Below are 26,204 nucleotides of genomic sequence, written 5' to 3' on the forward strand. Positions count from 1 at the left end.
TGCTTTTCCCTGGAAAACTGGGTTGAATTTATTAAGCTTCCTCATGCCACAAAAGGAATATTCATAAAAGTTTGGCAGGCAGAAAACGAGGCTGATTGCGTGCCACGGGGTGGGTGACAATTCGCTCTTCCAAAGCCACCTTCTTCCTCCGTGCCCCATCCCTTTCTCCATCCATCCGTCGTGCCCCGAACCTACTCCAGGGACTTCTGATGGGGAAACACAAAGCAGCAGCTGTTTGGCAACATTTCTACCCCTCGCCGGCAACTGTGGTGGGATGCCATTTCCCCACCCAGGCGGAGCTTATTCGGAACAATAGTCGGGCTTTAAACGGCAAACAAGCAAACGCACAGAGCACAACCCCAACCCCAAAAAAGCCAACGCGGCGAGCAGCAGTAACTCCCTCCGCAGCAGAAGGCACCGCGGAAACGCACGCAAAAATGCAGCGAGAACGCTGCTCTGTGCCTAACATGGCAGAAAGCCCGAGCCAGTGCGGCCACCCCGGGTCTGGACATTGGGGGCACGAGGACTCTCGGGGCACCGACGCACACTCACCCGGCTCCGGGAGGATGCGGAGCTGGCCGAGCGTCACAAAGGCGAGCCCAACGCGATCTGGCAAAACCCAACTTTCCACCCGGCTCGCCAGGGCCGCCAGATACGTCAACAGAATCCATCTTTCGAAGGGCCTGGAAGGCGCCGGGTTTTCCGGGCCGGGGCAGAGCTGCAGAGCCAGAGGCGGCCCCGTGCGGTGCCCAGGCGCGGAGTCCGCCGAGCGCCGCCCTCTGCGACCGGTGCCAGCGCTGGTGGCGGCCCGAAACCCACTTCGGGGCCCCCGCCCCGCCGGCCGGCGCCGCCTCCCCGGCCGTCCCCGGCCCCGCCGGCCAGTGCGCGTCGCCGGGAGCAGGAGCGGGGCTCAGGGACGCTGCACGGGTGGCAGCCTCGGCTAGCGCGTCCCCGCCCCCGCCCGGCCCTCCCCGCTGGCCCCGGCCTCCGGGCGCCGTCCTGCCCCCGGGAGCAGGCCCCTCCCCGGGCGGCGGGCCCCGCCAGGCGCGCCCAGCTCGGCGCGCCTCCTGCGTCCCGCGGCAGGTCCGCACAAGGAGGGCGGGGTGGGGGGACACCGGCTCGCACGGGGGCGTCACGGCCACTACCTCGCAATCGCAGCCGCCGCCTCCAGGAAGCCGTGGGGTGGTCGCGGGTGCGGGAACTCTCCGGTCTGGCCTCGCCGCCGGCTGCCTGAAGAGGGTGCGCAGCGGTGGGAGCTGCCGTCGCCGCTGTCACGGAGCTGCTGTCGCCGCCGCTGCCGGTTGTGCGTGAGCGTGTGTGCGCCTGTGTCCGGGCGAGTGTGTGTCTGCGTGCGGCGCCCGGCCTTTACTATATACACCAAGGGGTGGGAGGAGGCGGGGCAGGGGAGGGCTTGGGGGAGGTGGCGGAGGAGGGGGAGCAGAAGGGGGGCGAAAGGGTACCCGAGGAGGCGGCGGCAGAGGAGGGACAGGTGATCTCGCCCACGGGGAGGGCGTGTCTGTGGGTGGCGCGGGGTGGCAGGAGAAAGGGGCACGCGGAGAAAGGGCCACCCAGGGCGCGTGGTGGAGAGATGCCGAAGAGGGCTGGCGGAGCGAGGACCCTGCCGCTTCGCTGCGGGCTGGGGACCATTCCAGATCCCAGGATGGATTGGAGAGAACAGAGCCCAGGAGGGAGGAGGGGGCTGGCTGATGGAGGCAGGGGAGGTGGGAAGAGCCTAGCGATCACCTCCTAAAATGTCAACTGTGATACACGTTAAAGATCCTTCTCACAAGGTGTGAGATTATTAAAAACAAAATTAGTCCACGGACATAATCTCGTTTCCACATAATTGTTTGAGAGACGATTTATTTATTAAGCACCTGATGTTTGCCAGACAGTGCACTAAGAACTGGAGTTAGGGATGATGAATATATGGTTACTAACCAGTAAATAAATAATAGGTGTCAGCAGTACTATTGATTATTTTAAAACAAAATAAAAAACCTAAATCCTATAAATGTTTTAGGAGAGCAAAGGAAACAACTACATTGGTTTAATTAATCCCTAAAGATGTAAAGATTTTTTCCCTGCTAATCAAGACAGGATGAAGACATTTGAAAGAGAATGGCAGAGCAGAAGTGGCTTTAATCAGAGCAGAGAGCAGTCTGAGTCTAGGCTTCCTTTGCATGTTCAAACCTCCTTTAGTCCTTGACACTGTACCAACCATAACTTCCCTCTTGTAGAATTTGGGGTGGCTGAACAGAGTGCGAAACACATAGAGAACAGCCTGGCAAGTTTATAATTAGTATGGGAACCCGAACTTGTGTTTGAAAGGGTCTGTTCTAACCTTGTTATGGCATAAGCATAATGTGGTAAAAAGCATGGGCATTTTTCCTTTTTAGATGCCTTCCTCCATAAAAACAAAATAGTAAAAATTACATTTTTCAATTGCATTGGTGTAAAGATGAATATATTAATATATACTAAAATATTTTCTTCAATCTAAAGATCACTTTTTCTTCTGATTAAAAAAAAAATTAAAACATTTCTGTGCACCCCTAAAACTACCCATGCGCTGTGCCTACTGCCCCGAGCAGAGGAGTCATCTCTGGTGGTACCATTCCTTGATGCTGAATAGGAGTTAAATTAAAAGTGTCCAATCAACATAAGGACAGACACACAGTACAAGTTTAAGAATTGATATGATGAACATCAGCGGGTAGTACCAGTTTCTACTTATTTTCAGCCATGCTTTTGGGGTTTTAAATCAGCTCTGAGTAACTAATGATACCTGTAGAAATATTTGTCTGTGAATGTGTCTTCTACCACTTCAGTAAACCAAAGACTTCCTCTGTGGATCTCATAATTGTTCTGAGTCCTTGGATCGGGTATTTGAGGGCTCAGTTGCCAGGACCCAGCCTAAATACAACTAAAGACACCGCTGGGCAGTTATAATGGGGCAAGTTCGTGGATGAAAGATCCATAAAGGTTTTGTGTATGTTGAGGGGGTATGTGTGTATAAGGTAGGGATTGATATCCTGCAAGGCAATTACTAGCCTATTTCTTTTGTTGGCCTCATCACAACCCTAGGTTAATGTTTGATCCTCACTGCCAGTTGTGATTCATATTTGCTGCCCTTTGAGGTGCTTGTGTTTTCAGGAAAGTCTATATTGATTCAGATTAATGCATAATAAATAGGCATCATGGCCCCCATTCCCAAAAAATGTACGGTGGCACCCTTAGGTATTTTCTTCTTGACTGCTCTTGCAGAGAGAAGGGAAAAAGAGGAGTTCATAAAGAGAATTTCTGGATTTTGGGCAGGGAGATGTTTTCAGACAGAAATAGGACATGGAATAATTGTATTCCTACAGTTAAAGGGATGCCTAAGAAAATGGAGGGAAGAAAGGACATGCCCAAACAGCAGGAAAAAATCTTTGTTGCTCAGGGTGATTTTCGAGATCTGTAATTCTAATATTTGCTGATTTAAAATAAAGACTCAACAAATTTCCCATCTCAGATCTGATTCTTTTATCTTTATCTTATTTCTCTAATACAGCATCTCCATATACTCTAGTTTTCACGTGCTTGCCAGATGGATTATTTATTAATTTATTAAATAAACATCTATTAAGCACCTGATGTATGCCAGTCACTGAGTTAAGGACTATGGTTAGCAAGATGGTTAATGCAGGGTTACTGATCCCAAGAAGCTCATAGGCCAGTAAATAAAATGTTAGTAATACAATGTGACATGATGTGGTACATGAGTTATAAAATGGGCCAGGTGAACACTGAATTTGTGGCTCTATCCTTGTACTGGGGAAGGATAGGGAATGGCATGGGGCAAGGCAGTCAGAAAAGATTGCAAAGAGTTGGTGACAAGAGCTGAGCATTGAGAGATGAATAGGAGTTTTTCAAAGTAAGGGAAAAGAATTACAAATGAAGAGAACAGTGGTCACCAAAGTTTGGATGCAAAACACCTTCTGGAGGCTGTAAATATTTTGTGAGGGTGGAGTAGAGGCTGTGAATAGCATTGGGAAATGCAGAGGAAGCTAGGGGTCAGTTGAGGTCCCTGGTCTGTCCTGTAAAGGAGCTTTTTCTTGTAGTATAGGGAGCCATTGAAAGACTTGAAGCAAGGGAGTGGGTGACCAGGAAAAATTTGGGTCAAGGAATGATCGTTCCAGTGGATGTGAAGGGCTAATTGGAGAGTGAGATTGGCAGCAGGGGGAGAGCAGGTGAAAGAGACTGTGGCAATGATCAGAGTTGGAGTCAAAGTAGTGCCAGCAGAGATGAAGGGTCGGAACTTGAGTCAAGTGGTACTCAGGACATATGGAATCAACAGGACTTAATGATGGAGGATGCAGGGAGCAGTTAGGGTGACTGACACATGACTTCCTGAATTAGATGACAGGGTGGGTGGGGGTGTGGTCACTGAGATAGCAGTTCCTAGGAAGAGAAGCAGATTTAGGGCTGGAAATGATGAATACTGTAGGTCCCCTCAGAAGCAGATCCCGAAACAAGAATTTAAGCACAGGAAATTTCTTTGGAAGATGAAGAAAATGCTGATAGAGGAGTGGGGAAGGGAGACAGAGGGATAGCAGCCAATAGGGGGCATGTTATCAAGGCCAATTACTACCCTGGGCAAGTGGAGCCTAACCTTGCAGGCAGACTCTTGGACATGATACAAAGCGGCCACTTTAGAATCGTCTCAGTCAAGAAGTAAGGAAGCTCATTGAGGGCTGCCCAGAGGGTGCACATTTTCTGGCAATTTCAACCTGCTGCCTAGTATAAGCAGAGTCCTTCCCAGGTATAGGGAGAGGTTACTGACTGGCAGCTTGGATGTCTGTGGAGCACACTGAAATGGTAGAGTCTGAGGGATGTGGATGGAGCACTGTCAGTGTCTCCTCCAGGGAGTTCTGGTTAGGACATCTTGAGTTGGAAGTGCTTGTTGGGTAGCCACAGAGAGAAGTATAGTAGGCATCTGTAAGAGCAGGTCAAGAGTTCAAAATCTAAGCTGGAGACCTAGATTTGGGAGTCGTTAGACCCTGGGCGTTGGTTGAACCAGTGGGTGTTGATGAGCTCTCAAGTCACACATATCACTTAAGTTGATGGCTGAGCCCACCACCCTGGGCCATGCCAACACGATTCGATCTAACCTGAACATCATTGTGAATGTCTCTAGTTATCGGAAGCCCTGAAGTTGTAATGCCAGTTTAGTGCTCGTGGGTGTGAATGTGTCTGGGGAAAAGGGTCCATTGCTTTCAAGAAATTCTTAAGATGTCTATACTTTACTGAGGTGGAATAATGTATTTTAAATTGAAACTTTTAAAAATTTTTGGTGGTCACTAATATTTACTGGATGATTGAGTAACTGACTAAGGCAGGCATTTAAAAAGTCACAATGCAAAGGGATAAATGCCGGGAAAAAATACAAGATGTAGTTAAATCATAGAGGACTGAAGTCAAGGTCAGGGAACAAGGATGGAAAGCATTCAAAGAAACAGGCCAATGAGAATAACATTTTTACCTGAAGAATATTCAGAGCCCATGGGGTAAGGGAAAGGTTTTGACTATTTTGATGGAACAGAGACTTCTAATGTAGTTATTTAGCATGGGGGCTTCGGTGTCCTTCATTTAGAGACTTCATATGAACTGTATTAGGTCCTGATTTTAGGAAAAACCGAATCAAGGTTATGTCAATTGGTCCTTCAGTTAAGCAATCAACATGCATATCTCAAGCAGCTATAAGTTTACAGTAGTAAACTACATGCTAGAACACAGAGTAATAAAGTACGAGCCCTGCCTTGCACTGGTCTCTCATAGCCCAGTTGTAGCTCTGTCTAGTCTCACAATCAGGAGAGCATTTGATTTCAGAGATTTTGAGAAATTGTCAAGAGTAAGAAGAAGCAGGTTAGGGCTCTTCCTATGGCTGCTCCATTCTGTATTCTCCATTCCTCTTTCCTAACAGAACCCCAATGTTGTTCAAGTATCTATCCCTTTCCTATGAAACCTTAGAATTTGATCCTGGCTTTAGGGTGGGGTCTGTGTGACCTGAAGCAGATGGAAACTTCCTGCTATGATTTGGACCAGATAGACAAGAAGAGAGATGTGTTAGGGGCATTATGAAGAAGTTCTTACTCTGCCAGGATGGCTAGCTACCTTCTCTCTCCCACTGGGTGTCAAGATAATGGAACTGCTTTTGCAACTGGCAGCAAAAACGCAATGTGGGTGACCATATAATTCATCATCTAAAGTAGGACACGACCAAGGGTAAAAGGGGTTGCTACTACTAATTATGCTAAAGCCTTAGGCAAAAAGTGGGTCTTCTGTGTAAACCAGGATGGGTGATCACCATGATGCAAAGAGCCAGGCCTAGGAGAGACTTGGTGCTCATGGCAGCACAACAAAAATAGACGAAGAACCAGAAACTCTAATGATGTTATTGAACTGCTAAAATGACCAGCTACCTCTGGGGCCACCTGAACTTGCACTTCTTATTACGTAAATTATTACACAGCTTTCTAAGTTAAACTTCTTTGAGTCAGGTCTCTATGGTTTGCAACTGAAAGCATCCTAAGATGTACAGTACTACTATTCTAGGATAGTTTTTGTTTTGTTTTGTTTCAGCCTCAGATCAGGTAGAGGCTGTCTGGATCAACAGATCTAACAAGAACAAGCGGAGGGAGAGAGTAAATCGGGAATTGATATTTTAATCTGACTTTAAAGACATGTGAAGGAAAACCACCTAAACTAGCAGGGGGGTCTGCTGAGTCTGGAGGCCACTAGCCTGAGGCGGTTTTCATTCAGCAGCCTTAGAGGCACGGGCCTGCCTCTCACAAAGGGCTGAGATTCCAGGCCCCGGTCAGGGGAGCTTATCTCTGTCTCCTGATCTCTCACTGCTCTGCCTGAGGGGCTTTGAAGCAGCACTGTTCTCTCTGCACTGGATTCCTTGTCCCAAAAGCAGCCATCTCCCCCAGGATGTCCTGTCCCTGTGACTCAGACTGTAAGCACCAATCGAGGACTCACAGCGAAATCTCCTACAGAGCCCACCTCAGTTCTCTAAGTAGGAGGCCCTCAGAAAGAAATGGTTAAATGCATAGCGATCTCCCCTCACACTTTTGGTCTCTTACTCCTAAGGAGTTTCAATATCCCTTATCTTGCACAAGTCTCATAACCCTCAAACACACCTTCCTTTTCCATATAGAGGGAGGATGTGCACAGAAGAGGTAGGGGTGGGAGCCATATGACTGTCATCTGAGCCTATTAGGGTTTGTCCAAATCAGTGCAGAGCCCTGTACAAGCCAAGTGAGGAGCCAGGTCGCATGAGACAGAGTCCATACAGGTCCCCCAGAAAGCACCAGAAACAAAAATTATAGCTGAGAGAGCTATTTGGATTCGGGGCATGAAATAATAAGGCAGTGGATGGGGGTTAAGTGGAAAATAGACAGAGATCTGATTTTGGAGAGGTGAATTATTTCATCGGATGGGATAACAACGCCACCTATGGCATGAGTACGGTTGAAATACTGGCGCATCAGGAGTAGGCTAGCTCAGAGATGACCCTGCATGACCCACCTTCGACAGGGAAAATGATGCTCAATGAGGTGCCGGCAGAAGAAATGGACACACGCACATCTTTATACCTGCCAAGTCCTAGTCTCTTTCCAGGTGTCCGGCTTATCCTTTCTTTTCTTAAAAATCCATTCACAAACAAGCCAGAACGATCTCTCAGGAAGAAAGGAAGAATCGGTAAAGTTGCCCTGGAGGAGTTAGCAGCGACAATGAGAATATTAACCCAAACAGTCATAAAAAATAGCTGCTGAGACACTCCGAGGCAGGAGTGTTACCCTTAGTGGGGACAACAAGCAATGGCCCCTAAATACCCCAGCCGCTGAAACTGCAGCCCCCTGTGCCTGGCCCTGCGGTGAGGACAAGAGTCTGTCTCTGCCCTTGTCTCTTGGAAGAACAGCTGCTGAGGACTTTCTCCGCCATCAAGCCCATCGCCTGCTAGAAATGAATTCCCCCGGACACACGCCCTATCTGATCTAGCCAGCACACGGTTTATAAACAAATGAGAACGTGGCCTTAATCTTACAAACGATCCATGCCAAAAAATGCACTGCATGTTCCCGCAACCTTCGGCGTGTGGGTGGCGGCTCGGTTTTGTCCCGACTCGTGCACAGCAGGTCCCTCTGACGTCACTCGCGAGGTTTCTTTTCTGTGGCTGTGATTGCGAGGGGCGAAAGGAGTTGCACGGTCACTCATTTTTGACCAGGACGTCAGTGTATATTACAGAAAGGACCTCAATCGTTTCAGTTTCCTTCAGTTGGGAGAATTCTCAAGTTGTTGTGAAGAGAACAATTTTATGGAAGGAGGAAGAGAGAGCAATGGCGGGACCTCTCCCGCTGGGATGGCCAGCAGTGGGTGCTGCCGTGCTTTGCATCCGTGGCCTCTCTGTGCCAGGTCAACGTCGTGAGACTGCTCCCCACCGCACCCTGCTGCCTCGGCCCCTTCCAGCGGAATCTTGATGCCCTTCACCCCTAGTTTCTGAGCCGGACCACCCGTGTACTGGACTTGACATGAAGCTGGCCTCTCCCATCGGAGTCCTCCTGCTCCTGAAGCACAGATCAGCTACCAGGCCACAGCTCGTCCTCTGCATGACCTCTCCCACACCAGCCGGCTCGTGAGGTAGGCTTCTGGGCCTATTTCTCTGCACAGCTCTCACGCTTTCCATTGGAAATGTAGCTCCACCACTCAAACCCACTTATCAATGTGTCTCCATCAATCTCTGATGCTCTCATTGCCGTCTGCATGGATTAGACTTGGTTTCTCATTCACTGACGTCCTGCCTTAAAGAGACTGCCCCAAAACATGAGAAGAGTGTTGCATAAATTGCTGATCACTACTGTCCTGCATTATCTCTTTCACTCCTTCTATTAGATGGGTCCTCGTTACAGATTTATAGTGATTGTTTTTTTTTAAGAACAAACATTTTACTTGCAAACAGAGGTGACTTTTTGAAAAATACAACATTATGGCTTTAGAAAATATTCACAGTTAAAGTAGAATTACTATAGAATACATATAATTTATTCTTTTAAAAGGATTTTTCATTATAATTAAATTTCACTAAAAATTAAATATAAGCGTAAAGGGTTATTCTATCTTCAGTATAAACATTCAATCATAACTGCTCTCTGTCATCTGTATATTTCCTCAAGTTTTTATAGCATTTACCAAAGCGAAAGAATATTACCTATGATTTTAGTCTTGCTTTTGTGTCTTAACATCTTTAATTTATAAGCCTTTCCCACAGGATTCTAATATTACATAATCACAGTAAACATTTTCGATGGTTCAATAAACAGTTTTATTAAGTGAATTCATCACCATATACTTAGCTTTTCCCCTACTGTTAGAAATGTAGGCTATTTCCAAATTCTGCTGTTATAAAGAGCTCTACAATCAGTATCTTTGTATATATTAATGTTCCCCATTAATAATTATTTCTCAGAATAAATACACAGCTGTAATATCTCTGGGGGCAGACGCAGAAACATTTACATGTGTTGCCAATCTGATTTCAAAAAGGATGTTCCACTTAACAACTCCAAATATGAGCTCTGAGAGTACTTGTCTTATGAGTACTCACCAGCCCAGGCCAAAATATTTGTCTCATTTTGTTTTAAACCATATTTCACTGAATACTAAGGAGGCGTGCCATTTTTATTTGTGTGTTCTACTCGCATACTTAAGACCATTATCAGTTCATTGCTTTCACTCTATTATTAATTAAATCATAGTGTTTGCATCTTATTTGTGTGTGTCTTTTGTTTAATACAAATTAATGTATGTCAAATTCCAGAAGTGGGGTTACTAGATTATATGGTCATTCTATTTTTAATTTGAGGAAACTCCCTGCTGTTTTCCATACCCTCCATACTCACCAATTAGTGTACAGGGTTGCCTTTCTCCACACCCTGGCCAATATTTGTTACCTCTTGTCTTTTTTATAGTAGCTGTCTTAACAAGTGTGAGGTGATATCTCATTGTAGTTTTAATTTGTATTTCTCTGATGATTAGTGATGTTGAGCACCTTTTCATATACCTGTTGGACACTTATATGTCTTCTGTGGAAAAGATATCTATTCAGGTCATTTGCCCATTTTTACATCAGGTTATTTGTGGGGTTTTGTTTTGTTTTGTTTTGCTATCGAGTTGTATGTGTTTCTTATATATTTTGTATATTAACCTCTCATATTATATACCTTAGATAGATAGTTTAGAAATATTTTTCTCCTATTCCGGAGGTTACCTTTTCACTTTGTTTGTTCTTTCCTTTGCTGTCTAGAAGCTTTTTAGTTTGATGTAGTCCAACTTGTTTATTTTTGCTTTTGTTGCTTGTGCGTTTGATGTCACATCCAAAAAATCATTGCTGAGACCAACATCAAGGAGTGTTTTTCTTCTAGGAGTTATACATTTTCAGGTCTTGCATTTAGGTTTTTAATCTATTTTGAGTTAATTTTTGTGTATAGTATAAGATAATTGTCTAATTTCATTCTTTTACATGTAGATATCCAGTTTTCCTATCACCATTTATTAAAGAGACTATCCTTTCCCCATTGTGTATTCCTGGTGCACCTGTCAAAGATTAGTTGACTGTATGTGTGTGGGTTTATGTCTGGGCTCTCTATTAAGTTACATTGGTCTATGTGTCTGTTTTTATGCTAATATCATACTATTTTTATTGCTGTACCTTTGAAATATAGTTTGAAATCAGGTAGTATGATGCCTCCAGCTTTGTTCTTCTTGCTCAAGATTGCTTTGGCCATTCAGGACTTTGGGCTGTTTGGGTTCCCTTTATCCTTGTTATGCAAGTACGGTTCAGTCTACACAAATCAACAAGCACGATACACCACATTAACAGAATGAAGGATAAAAACCCTGTGATCATGTCCATAGATGTAGAAAAAGAATTTGACAAAATTCAATGGCCTTTTGTGATAAAATCTTTCAAGAAATTAGGTATAGAAAGAATGTACCTCAACATAATAAAGGCCATGTATGACAAGTCTACAGCTAATATTGTATGCAACAGTGAAAAGCTAAAAGCTTTTCCTTTAAAATTAGGAACAATATGAGAGTGCCCGCTCTCATCACTTCTATTCAACATAGTACTGGAAGTTCTAGCTAGAGCAATTAGGCAAGAAAAAGAAATAAAAGGCATTTAAATCCAAAGGGAAAAAATTGTCTCAGTTTGAAGATGACATGATACTATATATAAAAAAAACTCTAAAGACTCCACCAAAACTGTTAGAATATACAAATGTAGTAAAGTTGCAAGACATAAAATCAATATACAAAAATCAGTTGTGTTTCTATATATTAATAGAAAATTATCTGAAAATAAGGAAATTATTCCAGTTACAATAGCATGAAAAAGAGTAAAATGCTTGGGAATAAATTTAACCAAGGAGGTGAATGATCTATATACTGAAAACAATAAAACAATGATGAAAGGAAATTGAAGAAGATACAAATAAATGGAAAGATATCTTATGTTCTTAACTTGGAAAAATTAATATTATTAAAATGCCTATATTAGCTAAAGTGATCTACAAATTCAATGAAATTCCTATCAAAATTCCAATGGTATTTTTCACAAAAATAGAAAAAACAATCCTCAAATTCAAATGGAACCATAAAGGACCCCAAATAGCCAAAGAAATATTGAAAATGAACAAATCTGAGAATTTTTATCATTAGTGAGTGTTGAGTTTTGTGAAATGTATTGTTTGCATCAATTAACATTGATTATCTGATTTTTCTTTTGTCTGTCGATATGATAGATTTCAGTGATTTATTTTTTAAAAGACTATTTTTTAGAACAGTTTTGGGGTCACAGAAAAATTGTGGAAAAGGTAGAGATTTCCCATATACCCCTGCCCCCACACATGCACAGCTTCCCCTATGATCGACATCACTCGCCAGAGTGGTACATTTGTTACAGTTGATCAACCTACACTACCACATCATAATCACCCAAAGCCTGTGGTTTATCTTAGGTTTCACTCTTGGTGTTGTATAGTCTATGAATTTTGACAAATATATAATGACATGTATCCATCATTTTAATATACAGAGTATTATCACTGCCCTAAAAATCCTCTGTACTCTGCCTATTCATCCCTCCTCTGACTCCCAAGTCTTGGTAATTACTAATCTTTTTACTGTCTCCATATTTTTACCTTTTCTAGAATGTCACATGGAATCACATTAAGTGGCTTCTCTCACTTATCTGCATTTAAGTTTCCTCCATGTATTTTCATGGCCTGATAGGTCACTTTTTCAGTGCTAAATAATATTCCATTGTCTGGACGTGCCTCTATCCATTTAATTACTAAAGGGCATCTTGGTTGCTTATAAGTTTTGGCAATTATGGATAAAGCTGCTATAAACATCCATGTGCAGGTTATCGTATGGACACAATTTTATAGCTCCTTAGGGAAATACCAAGGAGTATGACTACAGGATCCTATGATAAGTATATGTTTAGTTTTGTAAGAAACCATCAAAGTATCTTCCAGTGACTACCATTTTGCATCCCCACCAGCAATGAATGAGAGTTCCCATTGTCTCACATCCTCACTAGCATTAGGTGTTGTTAGTGTTCCAGATTTGGGCCCTTCTTCCTTTTCAAGGCTTCAAGATTCCTTCTTTTATAATTTCCTTTCTGCTCGAAGAACTTCCCTTAGCCAGTATTTAAGAAGAGTTTTGGTAGCAAAAAATTCTCTTAATTTTTCTTCATCTGTGAATGTCTCGATTCCTCTTCACACCTAAAGGATATTCTGGGTTGGCATTCTTTCAGAACTTGCAAAATATTGTACCACTTCCTTTTGTGTTCTATGGTTTAACATGAGATATATATTGTCATTAGTATTGGTGTTCTCTGATAGGTGATGCATCATTTTTCTCTGGCTGCTTTCAGGATTTTATCCTTGCCTTTTAGTTTTCAGAGGTTTAATTGTGATGTGTTGGTATGAACTTCTTTGAATTCATCCTGTTTGGAGTTTGCTTAGATCCTTATATCTGTGTATTTTCTTTTGCCAAATTTGACATCTTTTACATTATTCCAATATTCTTTCAGCCTCACTCTCTCCTATTCTTCTGGGACTCCAATGATATAAATGTTGGATCTTTTCTTATTGTTCACGGGTCCCTAAGAGTCTGTTCTTTTTTTTTTTTAATCTATTTTCTGTCTTCTTCAGAATGGGTAAATTTTATTTATCTGTTCTCACATTTATTGATTCTATTTGCTGACATAGTTATCCTACTATTGAGTCTATCCAGCAAGTTTAAAATTTTGGATATTATATTTTCAGTTAGAAAATTTCCATTTCACTCTTTTTCATACCTCATATTTATTTTCTGAGATTTTCTGCATTTTCACTTATTTTAAGAGAATTTTTTATTGCTCATTAAAGTTTTTTTTTTGTTATGGCTGCTTTGAATTCTTTGTCAGGTGATTCCAACATCCGATTCATCTCTGTGTCGACATTAATTGATTGTCTTTTCTCATTGAAGTTGTGATTTTCCTGGCTCTTAATTTTCACTTGAATCCTGGACATTTTTACTATTATGTTGTGAGACTCTAGGCCATATTTAAATTTTTTTATTTTAGCAAGTAGTCACCTGTTTAGGTTTAGCAGTCAGATCATGACCTACTTTTGTGGGGTGTGATTTGAATGATAATTTTCAGAGCCTTTGCAGTATTTTTTGGAGTACTTGGTTTATCTGCTGCTGCTGGGACTTCCACTGGACCCTGATGATGCTGCCTAAGGGGGCCAAAGAAATTGCTGCAGGCAGGACCACCTGATGTCTCGGTGTGGAAGAAAAGGGTCTCTGGCCCATAGGAATGTAGATTATTTCCTGAGCCAGGCAGCTTCTTGTGTGTGGCAGAATCTCTCTTATCACTGCCCACCTGCCACTTGGTGTCTCTCAGCAAGGGAGGGGAGTCTCAGGTCTGGCAAGAGAGGAGAGCACTTCTTTTAGCTGCTTGTTTTTAGTGGGGCTCTTGATCAGTACTGTCAGGCTCACTTGGTGTTGTCAAAGGGCCTACTGCTTGATCTGGTAGAGGAATGAGCCTATTTCTGTGTTCTTAGGTTGGGGGTCTGGAAATGCCAAGCTTGGGTTGCTTTTTCTGTTGGGTGGGGGCATGTAAGACATCCTGCTGCTAGGTCGTTGTTCTTCCAGCCCTGGGATCCCAAACTAGCTTGTCTTCCTCTTCCTACCTTTCAGAGTGCTCCTTTGGCTGCCTCTTAATTTCTTTCCAGGGTTTACAGCTGTACTTAGCAGGGAGGAGCAGGGAAAATAGGTCTAAGCCATCTTGTCCGGACCAACATTTCTTTTTAATTTTTAGTTGTTTACTTTAAAACTAAAGAATAATTGAAGAAAATGATCATTACGATTATTTTATGATTGATACAAAAATAATTTTGGCATAGAAATAAAGAGCATTTTAAAAAATGATCTGTTCCAGGTGTCAAATATACTAGCTATGCCACTGAGTGAGCAAAGTGAAAGGAGAGATTAGAAAGATTATGAAGAACGGCCTTGAAGCCAAGAGTGGAAAGAGTGTTAAGAAGCCGAGAGAGGTTATTATTATATTTGTTTTATGATGGGATTAGAAATCAGAGGATCTAAAGCATTAGGTTGCTTGCCCAAAATTACTTTGGCATTTGGCTGCAGGATGGTTGCAGAATTTAGGATTATGACATTCCAAGACCATGGTAACAGCACACTGTTTCCCAGGATGCTGCTTTCAAACTCCAAACACAACATTTGCTAGAATATACAGTACAACAGTCAAGTAACTTTTGCCTATCTGGCAAATGAACAAAGTTTCAGTAGAAACAAATGTTTACTAAACTTGACTAGTATTAAATGTCTGTTATTAATTGTCTCTTAATTATCCTGCTTGGAGGGGGCTTAATTAATGTTCATGAATTCATTTCAAGGTAATAACCAATAAAGTGCTTACTCCTAGAGGGAGAACATTAAATTATAATTGGCATTTGTGAAACTATTTCTTATGTCTTTCTTTAAGCTTCTACAATTTACTCATAACAATTTCTGATATGTCACTTTTCTGAGTTTCATTTGCTTGTGATCACTTCCATATAAACTAAACCTTTGTTCCTAATAGTATATACAGGATTTCAAATAAAAGATGACCATTTAGTCATTAAATGTGTTTGCATCTTTCATTAGATCTCTCTATATAATGCTATCCATATCCCTGCCTTTTTCACAGTCAACTTTTAGGAATCTATTGAAAAACTCAAATACATTTATATGTGATTTATATATCTATAAAACATTTTATATATATATATATATATATATATATATATATATACACACACACACAGATGCATATATGTGCGTATATGTAGGTGTGTGTATGTATGTGTGTATGTGTGTATATATACATACATATGTATATATATATATATGTGTGTGTGTGTATATATATGTATATATAATTTAGAATTTTTTACAAAGAGAAATTCTTTTTAAGGAAGCTCAAGACAAGAGAGCTCCCCCCCCAATTCAAATCCTCTAGTAAAATTACCTCCAAATGAAACCAAACTGCATAGAACATCCTGGATGAAATTTAGATCTTCAATACTCAATACAAGTACAATTAGGCTGTGATTATTTATTATATTAAGCCATAGAAAACTACTCACAGGAAATTGATTAAGATATCTTTGGAAAATCTCAACACTTTTGAGACATTGGGATGCCATATTATGCAACCCAAAATTTCCTCCAGCACATTAAATGGCTTCCGAGAATCCTGAAAAAGTGAAACAAGCTTCCAGTGTCCATCTTGCAGCTAGCTAACACTTCTGCCTGAGGTGCAACTGGTTTCAAGGGTCTTTGCTTCCTCCTGCATATCTTACACTATTTGTGGTAAAACTCACAGCTGAGCTATTGAATCCTCACTCTATGAGGAGATGAGATGGCAAGGATTTGGGTAGGAATGGTCAGGTTTATAAATTACAGGTGTAAAACTTCATCCAATACTATAAATTATTACTCAACTTGGAAGAATCTAAGAGTCAGAGGCACAAAATATAATTTGTATGATGTACAAATGATTCACCAAGAGGAGTGATGCACTCATTTATAGGGCAGGTTCTAACATCTATAATTCAGCAGGAAGCAAGTCTGCTCTTGCAAACCTGCTTAGAAGAAGCACTAATATTATTATTAGTTTTCCTCTTCATTTGTTCTTCGATAGTGTATCATCAACTGATGCTTCAGATTATGACAGGTAAAAAGTCATTGTTATTTTCTTTGCAATGTGATCCAGCTCTGCAGTGTCAAAGCAAAGTGGATAAATGATTATTTAATATTAAATAATCATTTGGTTAATAGATAGTTAAGAACCCGAATTATTATTATGATCCAAATGTCTCCTGGGTGATATGAATAACGTCCAATTAATCTCCAAATCCTGGCTCTTAACTCTACCTGATATTTCAGAGTCACCCATGCTATGGTCTGAATGTTTATATCTCCCCCAAAATTCATATGTTGCAATCCTAACCCTCGAGGTGATGGTATTAAGAAGTGGAGCTTTTGGAAAATGATTAGATCATGTGGGCGGAGCCTTCACGCTGGGATTAGTGCCCCTATAAAACAGGCCTTGGAGAGCTGCTTTATCGCTTCCACCATGTGAGAACAAACACAGAGAGAAGTTGGCAATTTGCAACCTGAAGGTAGGCCTCTAGAACCTGATCATGGTAGTACCCTGATCTTGGACTTTCCAGCCTCCAGAACTATGAGAAATAAATTTCTGTTGTTTATAAGCCACCCAGTTCATGGTATTTTTGTTATAACAGCTTGAACATACAGCTTTCTGGAAAAGTCCCCTCCCAACCAAGTGTTCCTGGATGTCCCTGGAGGGATTTCACGAGGCGCTCATGAACCATGAACCCATATGGCAGCTGCAGGCCCCACACATCCACTATGATCAAGTTTTCCTCCTCTCCTGCAATCGCTTCCCCTTGTCAGTGTCATCTGCTCAAAAGTGGAATGAGGATCTCTTCCCAGGGCTACTGCTACTGGTGAGAATCCCAATTTCCCCAAGAAGTGCACTTTCTTGTCATGCTCACTAAGTGGTCCATGATGTATTAGTAAAAAGGCCTTATGTTTGGGGCAGCAGTCTGAGAATGTCCTTCTTCTCCACTGTGTGTATGCTTTCTCATCTGAGCCCCAAAGGAAAAATACTTGTGTTTAGTCTTATCAGAGTGCCTCATAAAATGGTTCCTTCCATGTCAGATCTCAATAATACTTTTCTCCATCGAGGCTCAAAACTATGCTGTTAAACCTGGCAAGAACAAAAGTATCACCTTCTACTCTCTTGTCCTCATTTCCAATTTCTTCACCCTTCTCTACTTGCCAACTTCATACCTCTAATTCCTCTTTCTTCTTTCAGACACAGAACTTAAGAATGCAAGGACTCGTGGACATCAATTCAGAGAAACATTGCCTATACTACCACACCCCCTTTTGCCCCAGTGGTAGGCGATTCTCTGTGAGAGAGTGCATTCTTCATTGGCCTCAATCCTCAACTTGGCTTAGCTGTTTAGACATGGCCTTAGATTTTTTAGAGCAGTGATCTTCAAAATGGAGTCACTTCCAGGAGTAAGTGAGATAATAGGGAGCAAATATTAGAAGGAATAGTTTCGGTTTTACTACTATTTAAAAGATAGATTGCCCTCTCTCAGTCTGTATGAGAAGGTTATATGTTCCATATGTTTTTAAGATGTCCTGGAGAAGAAATGAATGTTTCATACTGGGAATAGTTGACAGTCGGACCCTCATATGATCAGCCCTTTGAGCATATTGCAAAGTATTACAGTACATTTCTGGTTAGGTGGCATTACAAGCTATATTATCCAGTTTTAATTAAAACTTTCTCAAAATTGGCAACTAACTTTAAAACTCTCTGCAAAGAACCCATAAATCAAGATACTACCATTAACTCAAGCTCACAAAAGTATAGGAAAAATGGCAGGGCTGACAGTCCTCCTGCCCTAGAAGTAGTTCAGTATCAGCCATAATACATAAAATAATGAATTTTAATCAGATTATGTAAAAATATAAATTGTCAAGGAGATCATTTAAAATATATTATTAACAGTTATCTTCATTTGGAGTCCCTCCAAAACAGAGCCAAGACCAGGATTTGGATGCAAGTATCTTATTTGGGAGGTGATTCTAGGAAGCACAGTGAGGGATTTGGAAGTGACTTACAAAGGCAGGAAAACCAATGAAGAATATGTTGATGAGTGAATTGCTACTCTAGGCACCAAGGACTGTGACCTGTGTGGACACTCTCTGAGGGACTGTGTAGAATAAGATTGTCCCTCAGAGGTGCAAAGAAGATGGGGCATTTATCTACTGACTCTCATCTCTCGTTGGTTGACAGTCATTCCTGGGGTGTGTTTTTTAGGTCCCTAGCACTTCTAGCCTCCCCAGTGTATGTTGATCACATTTTAGTGGTCAGAGAATGCTTTCATGAAGAAAGACATGGAAATCTGTTGTTTATATAGGGGACTTCTGCAGATGAGCACTAGGGTGGGCCAAGAGGATCTAGGTTTGGCACTGACTGTGTCTGCCACCCAAAGGAACCTTTCTGTGACTGTGTATTGTTTCTTGAGCTATTAGAAAATCATAGTAGGAATCCATCATAATTGGAAAGGCTTAAAAATATTATTCATTTTATCTTTTTCCCATCCTTTCAAAGTATATTTTTGTGTATGTAATTTATTACATGCACAATACATTAGAGCAGTAGTACATACATATCATTTAGAAACAAACATATCTGTATTGGTAATTCATGCATAAAATATTTTTATTGATACAGGTACCTGTGTCAATAAAGTTTTGGAGCTCATTTCTCTGTCACTGGAATCTCAGAATGGTTTATGAGCACCAACCATAAATCATGTTGAAATACCTCAGGCCAGAGAAAGGTCATAGAACAAAAGTTATAAACCCCTTTTTTGCCTAGAAGTGTCTTACAAAGGACTCTCTCCCTTTGTTCTCACAGGACTCCTAGAAACTTGGTTGGTTGCCAACTTCCTTTTGGGCACCATGGCATTTAAGGCAAGTGGTCTCATAGATGAAAATGTCGAAATGCTCATGGTGAGCAAGAAGGGGAGAAAATTATAAAAGGAGATGACATTGAAAAGTGGGGCCCTCATTTTGCCAATGGACCTTGAGAGAGGATGAGCTACCTCTCATGATGTTCATTCATGGTGTCCTCCATTTTGCAGAGGATCACTTCCCCAGGGAATAGGGCAGAGGTGGGTAGAAAGCTACAAGGTCCTACTAGTTGATCAGATTGATTTTTCTGATTCACCATTTATGGACTTTTTGTGTTAGGTGGCCAGAACGAGGCCAAAAAGTGAGCTAAATCAAGAGTTTTCTGGGATCTACTTTAGTCATTGGAGTCAGGGTCATGAGAAATCTGTCCTAATATTCTGTTGGTGCCAGAAGAACTGAAGGACAAGTTTTAGAAGGATATGTCTTTTAAGTAGACTTAAAAGCTAGAAAGACACTACCAAAACATATTAACTCTGCTCAGCCATCAACCCTTATTCGATAATTATTGACTGTCCGTGCTAGGGCCTATGTTAGATTAGGAAGGAAAGAAGAGAGGGAGAAAGAGAGGGCAGGAAAGAGAGAGAAAGTAAGGGAACTCATCCTTGGTTTCCTTAAAAGGTAGCTAACCTTAGACAAGCCCATACATGGTGATTGCTAAATGAAGTAGACAAACATGGAGACATCTAAAGAGCTGAGATCAAAGCCATGGTGATCAGGTAAGTATCCGGGAAGAGGAAATCAGAGCTGAAAAGTAGTCTCAAACTTGAATGTACACTAGAATTGAACTATTAAATCAGATTGCAGGCCCCACTCACAGAGATTGAGATTCAGTAAGTCTGTGGTGCATCCTGAGCATTTGCATTTCTAACAGGTTCCAAGATGATGCTGATGCAGGTCCAGGGGCCACACTTTGAGAACTCTCTGAAGGATTTTAGATAAGAAGGCTGTCAAGGACTGAGATGAGGAAGTGTTAAGAAGAGTAAAGTTGAGGAAAGTGGAAGACATGTTTAGGAGAATTTTCAAGCAGAAGGATTATATTACAGAAGAGTGGGAGAAAAGAGTATAAATATCCGAAGATTTAGGAATTTATCCTGGGATTTTAACTGGGAGTCATTTGTATTTAGTATAAATTCAACTTAATTGGAAGTCATTGAATGTGTTGAGTAGTGACATGACATGATGGAAACCTTACTTTATAACTATTTAATCTGTTTGCAATATATTCCATTGTGCGGAGCAGAGGAGGAAAAGAGATGGACGCAAAAAAGACATGTTAGAGTTTGTGAATTTATTTAAGTTCTTTGAAAGTCTATTTTACACACTGTTTTTGCAGATAGAATATTTCTTGGTGGGTTAAATTTTTCTCTTAGAAAAGAAGACAAATGGAATTTGAGATTTGGTCTTCCATTATTCAAGTTTTCTTAAAAGGTGACAGACAGCATGGAAGTCCTCAAGTCTACTTGGAATCTGTGCTGATTTGATGGGATAATCTACAGATTTTCAAGCAGTATGTTGATATACGGTAGCCTTTAACCTGAGAATGAGGAATTTTCTTTTTACAGTCTTCAATCAAAAAAGATCCAAATTTGCCCCACACTGGAAGTGCATCACTAAGGGGGAATTTTCAGTTTTTTAAATGGTTTATAGTAAGATCACATTGAAATTTTCTTCTTCTTTTTGCCTCTGTGAAGACAAATGCAATCTATGTGACACTGATTCTATATCAGGCAAGATAACTGTGCTCTCTGAGGACATACACATATACACACACCATTGAGCATCATCCAGGAGCTTTATTCTGAGATGCTTGGGTGCATTTATGCAGGAAGAAAAATCAGTATGGGCCAACCTGAAAGCCATCTGTTGGAAACTTTTGGAAAGGTAGATGAAAGAGGAGATGAGAGACAAAGGAGAAGACTTGGGAAACAGTCCAAGGGAGCACTTTTGAAGACTCGAGTCATTATTTAACATTGATGTAGTCATTTTTGAGGCCCCAAGGTAAGCCCACAGGCCCTGCCTGAAAGAGCCTAGTGCCAACATGGGGTTCGATATGGTTGAAAATGAACTTCTGGCATCTCAAAATGTCCTTGTACCTTTGTTCTCTTGGGTTCCACCTCATTGGGCAACCCTTCTCCTCTGTGGTTTTTTTCCCATTTCCTGCTTTTCTCCTTTTTCCTTAGCTACCACCCAGCTCCCTATGGGTTGAATAATAATTTAGTGCAAGTTCAATTTTTCAAAAAAGTGTTTTGCAAGAAAATCTTATTGCTTTTGTTCTCTGTGGCTAGAAGGGGTAGTGGCCTGGTATGACTGCCCCAATTTTAAAGATAGAAAAAATAGGGATAATGGATCAAGTGGTTTACCAGGGATGAAATAAATGAGATTATTACTTTTTATCCCAACAACTGAAATAAATACAAGAGCTAGACTGTAGCAATTATTTGGGAAAGCACTGGAAAACATCATTCTTTGTGATTCTCATATAAATGAATGTGGTAACAGAGAAAGCTATGCCAGTTTTAAATTCAGTAGAGGTTTTGAACATATTTCTAAGTCCTTTGCTACATCCCCAGTTTTCTCATGCATAAAATGGAACTAATACAATAATCATTATCTACCTTATGGAGAGGTTATAAGGATTAAATTACTTAAAACATGTCAAGCACTTAGAACAGTGCATGACATCTAATAAGCACTCAATAAATTATTATTGTTGTTGTTACTACAATAACAACAACAATTTATTTGAGAGTGACAACCTCAATATTCAACTCTTCCAAAGATGTATACCAGACAATGTCTAGATGCAAAGGAATAATATTAATTTGCCACAGAACCTTATTAGAATAAGAAAATAAGGTGTGTAGATTGAGTTAATGAATAGTCCACCACTCTCTCAGAACATTTTGGAAATTAAACCTTTCAATTTTGATTATTTGTATTTGGGCCAGTTGTGCTGATGAGAAAATGGAGCCCAAATCTTGTAGGTGCCATCCCTGCCCCTACCTACCTGTACCTCATTGTAGCAAGAGCCATTTCTCAGCCACTAAAAGGCCAAGAGTGTACTGAGATTGGGTTCTGAGGTTACACCAGATTTATTTGTGACTGCTAAGGCAGTCGATCCTGCTTGTCATGCCTATATCAGTTCTAAAATGTAAGCCCCACAAGTCATCACTCCCCTCTCATACCCTCAGCCAAGGACTCAAGGATTTCTTTGCTCAGCTTTTCACCTCTCTTGCTCTCCCTGTCTCTCCAAAACCTGTACACAGTGTTTTCTGGAACTCTAATGCCCCCTTTCATAACAAGTAGCCCTGTGCACTGCCACTCTTCTATCATCTAGTACTAATTACAATCTTGCTCTCCCATGAAGCTCTATTTCATAAAGCTCTTTTAGGCAGATAGTGTTTATGCTACTGGGTTTCATGGAGATTATCATCATCATCCACCTGTCTCTCCGAACTATTGTTCCTCTACCTTTATACAAAATCCTTCTGGGAAACTTCCACTTTCAGGGAGATGGAGTAGATTTACTTTTCTTTATTCCTCTCACTAAGTTCAGCTAAAAATTCTAGATATTATATATAAAACAAACATATAAAGACTCAAAGGTAGAGAGAAGTATGCAGACTAGTTATGGGCCTCAGGATCTGAGGCTCACAGGTAGGTGAATTTACTGGATTTTCTTTTTGCCTCATATATTACAGAATTGGAGCTCAAGACACTGAGAATCTAGAATACAAACAGGTGTAGACCACAAAGCTCAAACAAAAGCCTGCTCTCTCCAGCCAAAGTACTAGGAAAGACAAGCCTAGCAAGATAGAACCTTTAGAAAATAACTACTTTGCTCAAAGCCAAACACCACAGAAAGAACTATAGTGTAGTCTTACAGCATGGCATAGCTTTAACGAGGCCACCCTCTCACCAGGGTAAGTCTGAGTAGGGAACTATGTCTCTCATCTCTGCTAGATATTAACAAACACATTTCCCTTGCAGTATTGGTAGAGAATATGTGGGAAGCCCAGACATCCAACCCCACCTAGCAGTAATGAGAGACATCTCCCTCTTCTCCTCCCTACCTGGGTGATGTCAAAGGAGATCTACTGGAGAGTCAGGACTTTCACCACCACCACTGGTAATGAGACAACCACCCTGGGTGTCTGTGAATGTTATGTGAAGAGTTGGAACTCCCCTAAAATGACAGCAGAGGCTGAGTGAGGAACCTGGACTTCTATACTCACTTGGCAGAAACACAGTAGCAGAGCAGTGTCAGAGGAAGCCAGCTAAAATAGAAGGTTTAAATTAGTGTCCAGGTCTCAATAAAAAATCACTCATTACACAAAGAACTAGAAAAATCTCATTTTGAATTTAAAAAAATTGATAGATGCAAACACTGAGATAGTAGAGATGTTAGAGTAATATGACAAAGACTTAAAGACAACCATCATAAAAATGCTATGGTGAGCAATTATGAACATGATTAAAATAAATTAAAAAGTATGAAGTCTCAGGAAAGAAATAGGAAGTCCCGGAAAAGAAAGAGAAGTATAAAGGAGAACCAAAATGGAAATTTTAGAACTGAAAATACGATATCAAAAACAAACAAACACAAACAAACAAACAAAAAACCTCAATAGATGGACTCAATAGCAGAATGGAAAGGATAGAGGACAGAAACAGTGAACTTTAAGAAAGAACAATAAAAATCACCCAATCTGAACAACAGAAAAAATAGACTGAAAAATATGAACAGAGCCTTAAGGAACTATGAGACTATAACAAATGATCTAACCTCTGGGTCATTGGAATCTCCAGAAGAGAAAGGGGATGCATCTGGAAAAGTGCTGAAAAAATAATAGCTGAAAATTCTCCAAATTTGGTAAAATTTATAAAACTACAGATTCTAAAAATTGAGGAAACTCAAAATAAGAAAACCCAAAGAAATCCACACCAAGTCATATAATAGTCAAACTTCTGAAAACTAAGGCCAAAGATAAATCTTGAAAGCAGAAAGAGAGAGAGAGAGAGAGAGAGAGAGAGAGAGAGAGAGAGAGAGAGAAACAACACATTTTCTATGGGAGGAAATGATTCAAATAATAGCAGATTTCTCACCAGGAACCATGGAGGCCAGAACATGAAGCGGCACAACAATTTTCAAGTGCTGAAAGAAAAGAACTGTCAATCCAGAATTTTTATTCAGTGAAAATATACTTCAGGAATGAAGAGGACATTAATACTTTCTCAGATGAAGAAAGACTAAAAGAACTGAAAACGACCCAGATATCCTACCAGCAGACCTACCTTAAAGGATTGGCTAAAGAAAGTTCTTTAAACAGAAATGAAAAAGGAGTCTTAGAACATCAGGAAGGAAGGAAGAATAACAGAAAGAGTAAAAATATGAGTAAATAAATTTTTCTTCTCTTGAGTCTTTCGAATTATGTTTCATGATTGAAGCAAAAGTCATAATACTATCTGATGTGTTTCTAAATGTATGCAGAGAAAATATTTTAGACAATTAAGAACTAATGAAGGTAAAGGGAAGTAAGGTTTCTGTACTTCACTAGAACTGGTAAAATGTCTAGTAGAGCTTGATAAGTTATTCATACATAATGTATTACCTAGAGCAACTACTAACAAAGCTACAGATAACTCAAAATTGAATTCTAAAAAATGTCCAAGTAACCCATATGAAAGCAGGGAAACAAAAGAGAGGATAAACATAGAGAACAAATAGAAAACAGAATTATAAAATGGCAGACTTAAGAATTAACATACCAATAATTACATTAAATGTAACTGGTCTAAACACATCAGTTAAAAGACAAATTGGCATATTGAATTAAAAATCATATGTTATCTACAAGAAAGTAAATTTAAATACAAAGTATAGGCAGGATGAAAGCAAAAGGATGGAAAAAGATATATCATGCAAACAGTCAAAAGAAAGCCAAAGTGGCTATATTAATATATTAGATAAAGTAGACTTTAGAGCAAAGAAAATTACCAGAGATGGAGGGGGGCATTACACAACAATAAAAGAGTAAACTCCCAAAGCACATATAACAGTCTTAAATGTGTATAAATCAAATGACAGAGCTGAAAAATCTGTGAAGCAATAAAATAATATAACCGAAAGGAGAAATAGAAAAATACACAATCTTATTTAGAAACTACAATACTCCTCTCTCAACAATTAATAGAACATCTAGACAGGATATCAGGAGGGATATAGAAGAACTCAACACCACTACCGACCAATGGAATCTAATAGATATTTATACTACACCCCACCTAACAACAGTGCCCACAAATCATATACCAAGATGGACCATATCTGGCCATAAAACAAACCTCAATTTACTTAAAAGAATTGAAATAACACAGAGTATGTTCTCCAATCATAATGAATTCAAACTAGAAATCAATAACTATAGGATAACAGGAAAATCTCCAAACAGTTGGAAATTAAACACACTTCCAAATAATCCATGTGTTAAAGAAGAAGTCTCAAGGGAAATTTAAAAAATACATTGAACTGAATAAAATTGAACACACACACACACACACACACACACACACACACACACACACCAAAATATCTGAGAATCTGAGACCCGGCTAAAGCTGAGAGAGAAATTTATAGCATGAAATGTTTACATTGGAAAAGAGGAAAAGTCTCAAATCAATAATATGAGCACCCACCTCAAGAACCTAGAAAAAGAAGAGCAAAATATACCCAAGGCAAGCAGAAATAAGGAAATAATAAGAACGAAAATCAATAAAATTGGCAACAGAAAAACAATAGAGAAAAATCAATGAAATGAAAAGCTGTTTTTTTTCTGAGAAAAATCAATAAAATTGACAAACCTCTAGCAAGACTGACAAATAAAAAGAAAAGAAGACACGAATGACCAATATCAAGAATTAAATGGGTTATCACAACAGCCTCTGCAGACATCAAAAGGATAATAAGGAAATACTATGAAAATTATACACACATAAATTCTACAATCTGTATGAAATGG

At 40.4% G+C, this 26,204-nt stretch overlaps 1 protein-coding gene across 5 annotated transcripts in view; it reads right to left on the minus strand.

Annotated features, from left to right (window-relative positions):
• The window catches only part of RAI2 (retinoic acid induced 2), a 58,960-nt gene extending 57,615 nt beyond the window's left edge, over positions 1–1,345 (minus strand). For 2 of the 5 annotated variants that reach the window (XM_016154073.2, XM_016154072.2), the window contains exon 1: positions 553–655. The gene's annotated coding sequence lies outside the window, so the exon portion shown is untranslated. Of the gene's footprint in view, positions 1–552; positions 951–1,145 lie in introns of those variants that run through there. The other 3 variants (XM_016154071.2, XM_016154069.2, XM_016154070.2) reach the window with 3 other exon arrangements.
• Positions 1,346–26,204: the final 24,859 nt, after the last annotated feature.

The sequence above is a fragment of the Rousettus aegyptiacus genome, unplaced genomic scaffold, assembly GCF_014176215.1.
Source record: "Rousettus aegyptiacus isolate mRouAeg1 unplaced genomic scaffold, mRouAeg1.p scaffold_m13_p_9, whole genome shotgun sequence".
Classification (NCBI taxonomy): domain Eukaryota; kingdom Metazoa; phylum Chordata; class Mammalia; order Chiroptera; family Pteropodidae; genus Rousettus; species Rousettus aegyptiacus.